General features: G+C 35.7%; 1 pseudogene across 1 annotated transcript; it reads left to right on the top strand.

The window, feature by feature from the left end:
* The first annotated feature begins 1,916 nt into the window (after window positions 1-1,916).
* Window positions 1,917-4,782, top strand: LOC111311969 (L-type lectin-domain containing receptor kinase S.4 pseudogene; annotated as a pseudogene). Its single transcript, XR_016342697.1, has one exon. The product of XR_016342697.1 is annotated as an L-type lectin-domain containing receptor kinase S.4 pseudogene (transcript).
* The last annotated feature ends 877 nt before the right edge of the window (window positions 4,783-5,659 follow it).

Here is a 5,659-nt window from a genome sequence, read left to right as displayed (position 1 = left end):
TTAAATGCTAAAGTAGTCTAATAAATTGAAGTAGTAAACTAAAATAATTCATAAAATCTAATGCAGTAAATTCATTATAATCCTAAAACAATCATAAATAACATGCAGAAAATTAAATATAGTACAGGAGATCTGCAAGTGTATATAAAATGTATAATTGTATATAATTGTATAAGTAATATAGTAAATAACCTAATGTATTAACTAAAAATTAAGTGCAGTAAAATTTTAAAATACTAAAAACAGAAAATTAAACTCAAAATTAATGCAGAAAAATTAAATAGTGCAGTAAAATTAAATGCAGTATCTAAAACAGTGCCTAAACTATGCTAAACCGAATTGAAAATATGCAAAAGCTAAATTCCTAACTTTAAAACTAAAACTGGAACCTTGTAAAACTAATACAAGAATGAAACTGTTTTAAGACAAAATTTGAAAAAAAAAAAAAAAAAACTGCGTTAAACCGCAACTTAGATTTGCTTAAACAAAATTTAAAATTAAAAACTTTAAAGAGCTAAAACAAAAACTTTAAGAACTTAAATTTAAAGAGCCTAAAAGTAAATTGCAAGAACTTAAAAGAAATTTGATTCGTAGACTTGGATTGAAAATTAAAATTATAAGAGCATAAAATTAAAAACTGTTTTGGAAGACAACTTAAAAACTGAAAGGACTAGAACAAGGAACTTGAGAAGACTAGAGATAGGTTGGTCTGTTACCCCAACCATTGTAAATCTCTCTAAATCTAATCTTGACTATTTAGAGATGGAGAATTTATGGATTACTTCGGTTGGCTTGAATTTGTGAAGTGGTAGAATTCTTTTTAGAGTTTCGGTTGGACTCTTCCAAGATTTCTCCAAAACGATTGCGTTGCCGAGATAGGACTCCACCTCTTCAAATAGAACTTCAATCAAGAAACTGCCACGGTTTTTTTTCTCATGCACAACTTCACTTTGACTCTTTCATGCAAGTTAACTCATATATTCTTGGCCCTTCCTTATCATGCTATGACTTGGACTTTCAATTCTACTTGGTTTTATTTCATACGGCACATTATGTCTTCATGCAAGCTTCTTGAATCCTTATCACGCCACCTAAAACTATTGCAATTAATTTGAATACAAGACAACCCCATGAAATGACGTTAATTCCATGCATTCTTTGTTTTTTTTTTCACATGCCACCTCCTACTAGGATTAGGAGTTCAATTCCAATTTGAACTCTTTCATGAGAATTTTATAGTTCAATGTGAATGCTTTAAAGAATATGTAGCTTCATGAAACCTTGGGTTCAACTTCTCGGCTTTGCTAGAACAAATCTCATATATTTTTCTAAAATCAATCAAATTGTTCAAGAATTTATCTTTTTTCAATTTTTCTTAAATTTTCTTACTTGTGCACAAATTAAATAAATTAAAGAGAAAAATTAAATTATTTTATAAAGAATTAAGCAAAATTCACATAATTAAATACTAAAAACAAATCTAAATAACTCTATTTTGTAGAGTTATCACGAAACAACAATTAAAGTTATTTAAATCAAACTTGCCTGGAGTGATGGAGCAAAGTCTGGTGAGCTAGCTAATATCAAACCACTCCCCTTTCTTTTCTTTTCTCTCTCTAAGAAAGAAGGTAAAAAAGAAGAATGCAAATTTAATTTTACTTCTGATGTCTGCAAACGGTCTTTTTTCTGTCGCTACAAAACAATATATGCAAAACATTGAATGCATTAATTATTCTTCAAACAGTCAGATCAGCTCCAATGAGTATTTTTTGGCTTTGTTATTAGCATTTAAAATATGAGTAATACAAATTATTCTCTCTCTCTCTCTCTCTCTCTCTCTCTCTCTCTCTCTCTCTCTCTCTCTCTCTCTCTTTTTCTTTTATCACATTAACAAGGGTTTAATTACATAAATTTGAATAAAGAAAGCTCTCCCACATAACCTTAATCTATTCAATGAAATGATTTTGACTGTTGGCAGATTCAAGAGGAATGTTTTATTCCAACAAACGGACAATTTAAAAGGGAAGACTAGCACTAAACTTCTTTAAAGCAACCTGCAATTGTGAAACAAATTTCTTTCAAAGGCATCACTTTTATTCAGTGACTAGGTCGATTCCACTATCATGGCTTACCCTTCTTCAAGGGTTACCTTGACGTGGGCTAATCGGAAAGGGAAGATCACGTATGCACCATACATGAAACCGTTTTTTCACAAGATGAAAAAATAGCCACCCCTGCTCCTTCCTCGTCAACAGTTCAAACGCTGTCTCGGTGTGGTCTGTGCCAAAACCTGACCATATTTCGAAAGCGCCTCTCTCTCTCTCTCTCTCTCTCTCTCTCTCTGTTGGCTTATGTGAGCATTGGCCAAATTAATACCCAATGTTTCTGCTTCCCTTTAATCTCCATCATTAGATCTCTTTCAAGTATCGCCAACCTTTTCTCTTCCAACAAAAACGACCTAAAAATGCTAATTATTTCTTCGAATCTTTCATTCCCCTGTCACCAACGTTTTCCAAATTCATATCCTTTTTGATCCAGGTGCCTTTATTTCACTCTTGTTTTACTTTCTGTTGCTCTTAACTTAAAATGGCTTATTTCCTCTCGTTTCTTTTGACTCTCTTGTTCTTAATCTCAGCTTTTTCCCAACCCACCGAGCTCTTCTTTCCGGGATTCAAAGACTCAAATCCCAACAACTTTTCATTAACAGGACTTGCACAGATTGAAAAAAACGGCATTTTACGCTTAACCAATGACACCAGTCGTTTACTGGGTCATGCTTTTTATAGCTGTCCATTTAGATTCAAGAACTCAACCAATGGCCAAGCTTTTTCCTTTTCTACCTCCTTTGCTATGGCTATAGTTCCTGAGTATCCAAAGCTAGGTGGTCACGGCCTTGCTTTCACAATCACCACTTCTAAAGATCTCAAAGCACTTCCAAGTCAGTATCTAGGAATCCTCAACGCAACTGATATCGGTAACTTCTCAAACCATTTGGTTGCAGTTGAGTTCGATACGGTTCAGGATTTTGAGTTCTAGGACATCAATGACAACCATATTGGCATCGACATCAACAGCTTGGACTCAAATGCTTCGGTTCCTGCCGGTTACTACACGGATGGTTCCACAAAGCAAAATCTTACTCTCAAAAGTGGAAAAGCAATCCAAGCCTGGATCGTTTATGATTCAGTTGAAAACTTCATCAATGTAACGATCGCACCAAATTCTACAAGACCAAGATTGCCGATCTTGTCTTTTCATGTAGATCTTTCACCGTACCTTCAGGAGTTTATGTACGTTGGTTTCTCAGCGTCAACAGGGTTACTTGCTAGCTCGCATTATATTTTAGGATGGAGCTTTAAAATCAATGGACAAGCTCAGGCTCTTGATCTATCTTCTTTACCTTCACTTCCGGAACCACCAAAAAAGCTTACAGTTTTAACAGTCGGTGTCTCAGTTTCATCTGTCATTCTTGTCATAATTGTTTTATCCATTGCCATTTATTTCATTATCAAAATCAAGAACGCAGATGTGATTGAAGATTGGATGCTGGAGATTGGACCACAAAGATACTCTTATCAAGAACTCAAGCAAGCAACCAATAATTTCAGTGACAAAACTTTACTTGGACAAGGTGGTTTTGGTAGAGTTTACAAAGGGACATTTCGATACTCAAAGACTGAAGTTGCTGTCAAGCGAGTTTCTCATGAATCAAAGCAGGGTTTGCGTGAATTTGTATCAGAAATTGCTAGTATTGGAAGGCTTCGCCATCGAAACTTGGTTCAGTTATTGGGATGGTGCAGGAGAAGAGGTGATTTTCTTCTTGTTTATGATTTCATGGCTAATGGCAGCTTAGATAAATTTTTGTTTGATGAGCCTAAAGCGGTCCTTAATTGGGAGCAGAGATTCAGGATTATAAAGGGTGTTGCTTCAGGGCTTCTCTATTTACATGAAGGCTATGAACAAATTGTGATTCATAGAGATGTTAAGGCTAGTAATGTGTTATTAGATGATGAGTTGAATGGAAGATTAGGGGATTTTGGCCTGGCAAGATTGTATGACCACGGCTCAAATCCGGCGACAACTCGGATGGTTGGCACATTAGGGTATTTAGCACCAGAGTTGCCCAAGACGGGAAAGGCCACAACAAGCTCCGATGTCTATGCTTTTGGTGCACTCTTGCTTGAGGTTGCCTGTGGGCGCAGGCCTCTTGAGCACAAGGCATTGCCTGAGGAAATATTGTTAGTTGATTGGGTATGGGAGAAGTTTATAAAAGGGAGGCTCCTTGATGTGGTGGACACTAGGCTCAATGGCAAATATAATGAAGGTGAAATGTTGATGGTGCTTAAATTAGGCCTAATTTGTTCAAATGATGTGCCTTTGGCACGGCCTAGCATGAGGCAATTAGTGAGGTATCTTGATAGAGAGGCCGAGTTACCAGAAAATTTAAGGCCATGTGGGACATTTGACGGAGGGAAGGGTTTGGCAGAAGGGTTTGACGCTTTTATGCATTCGTACCCGTCCTCATCATTTGATAAAATGAGTTCATATTCATTCATGGAAAATGGTAATGGTGGTACTAGCTTTGCCTCTCTTTCTACCACTCCACTTTCCCTTCTTAGAGAAACTAGATAGTTTAATGTGTTTGAAAGAGCAATTTTCTTTTTAAATTTCTTCTCTGTTGAGCTTGTATTATAGTATTCAAAACTGTGGAAAATTTTATCCTAAGGGGAAAAGTCAATGATATTTCACATGTTGTAGCATCCTTACTTCTTCAATGACAAATTTTCTGTTCTTACAATGTTTGGACAATTCTGTGATGGCAATTGGCATGAATGAGTTTTCCCTCATTTTCGGTTGTCATTACCTCTGTATGTGATATTGTGATGCTAATCGGCAACTGAGGTGCAAATTTTCGAAATTTAAAGGTAATTAAAACTTGAGAAGATTGAGATCGAAATGAGTATGAACTGAAATTGGAGCAGAGTTGAGTTATATTTGGCCAAAATTAATGGAACAGTTGATATGTTAGGCGTGGAAAAAACTCGTTTTGAATGAGTAATGCCTTTAAAGAGACCATCTTTTGTACCAAAAAGCAGAGTAATTGATTCGCATTTCTTTCAAATGGGTTGTTGGGATTTCTGATGTAAAAGACCTTGAAGAGGTGGGCATAGTTCTAGCAGTTGATTCAATAGTACTATAGCTATAGATAGTGGGACTGTGGGGTTTTGATGTTTTAGAAGGCAAATAGCCAAATACAAGACTTAAAAGCACCCCAAATATAAGTCAAAACTCAGAAGTTTGCAAGGGACAGACAACTCCAAAATTCTGGCTAAATGTATACAAGAGAAGACATTTCTTGTTCTCCGTCTTGTTTTTGGATAGAGGAACAGAACAGAGATGAGAATCATGAGATAATGAAACAAGATCTAGAGGGACCACGTTTCTTTGGTCATCTTTTTCTAATAATGGATCATCATTCAGTGGGATTTTCTGACTTTCTCTATAATCCGCAATGGTGTTTGTCGGGTATTCTTGCAATGCATCAGTTGAAAAACAACTATGGTGAGCTTCACATATATATATTTTTCATCTTTATCGCAGATTTTAAACAACAATGTCATCGCAATGTGATCACTACAAGGAAAACATGTCTTTGACT

Source organism: Durio zibethinus, chromosome 1 (assembly GCF_047325235.1).
Source record: "Durio zibethinus cultivar Kanyao isolate XHJ-2024 chromosome 1, ASM4732523v1, whole genome shotgun sequence".
NCBI lineage: Eukaryota > Viridiplantae > Streptophyta > Magnoliopsida > Malvales > Malvaceae > Durio > Durio zibethinus.
Note: the sequence above shows the minus strand (reverse complement) of the source record. Positions and strands in the feature narration are given on the sequence as shown.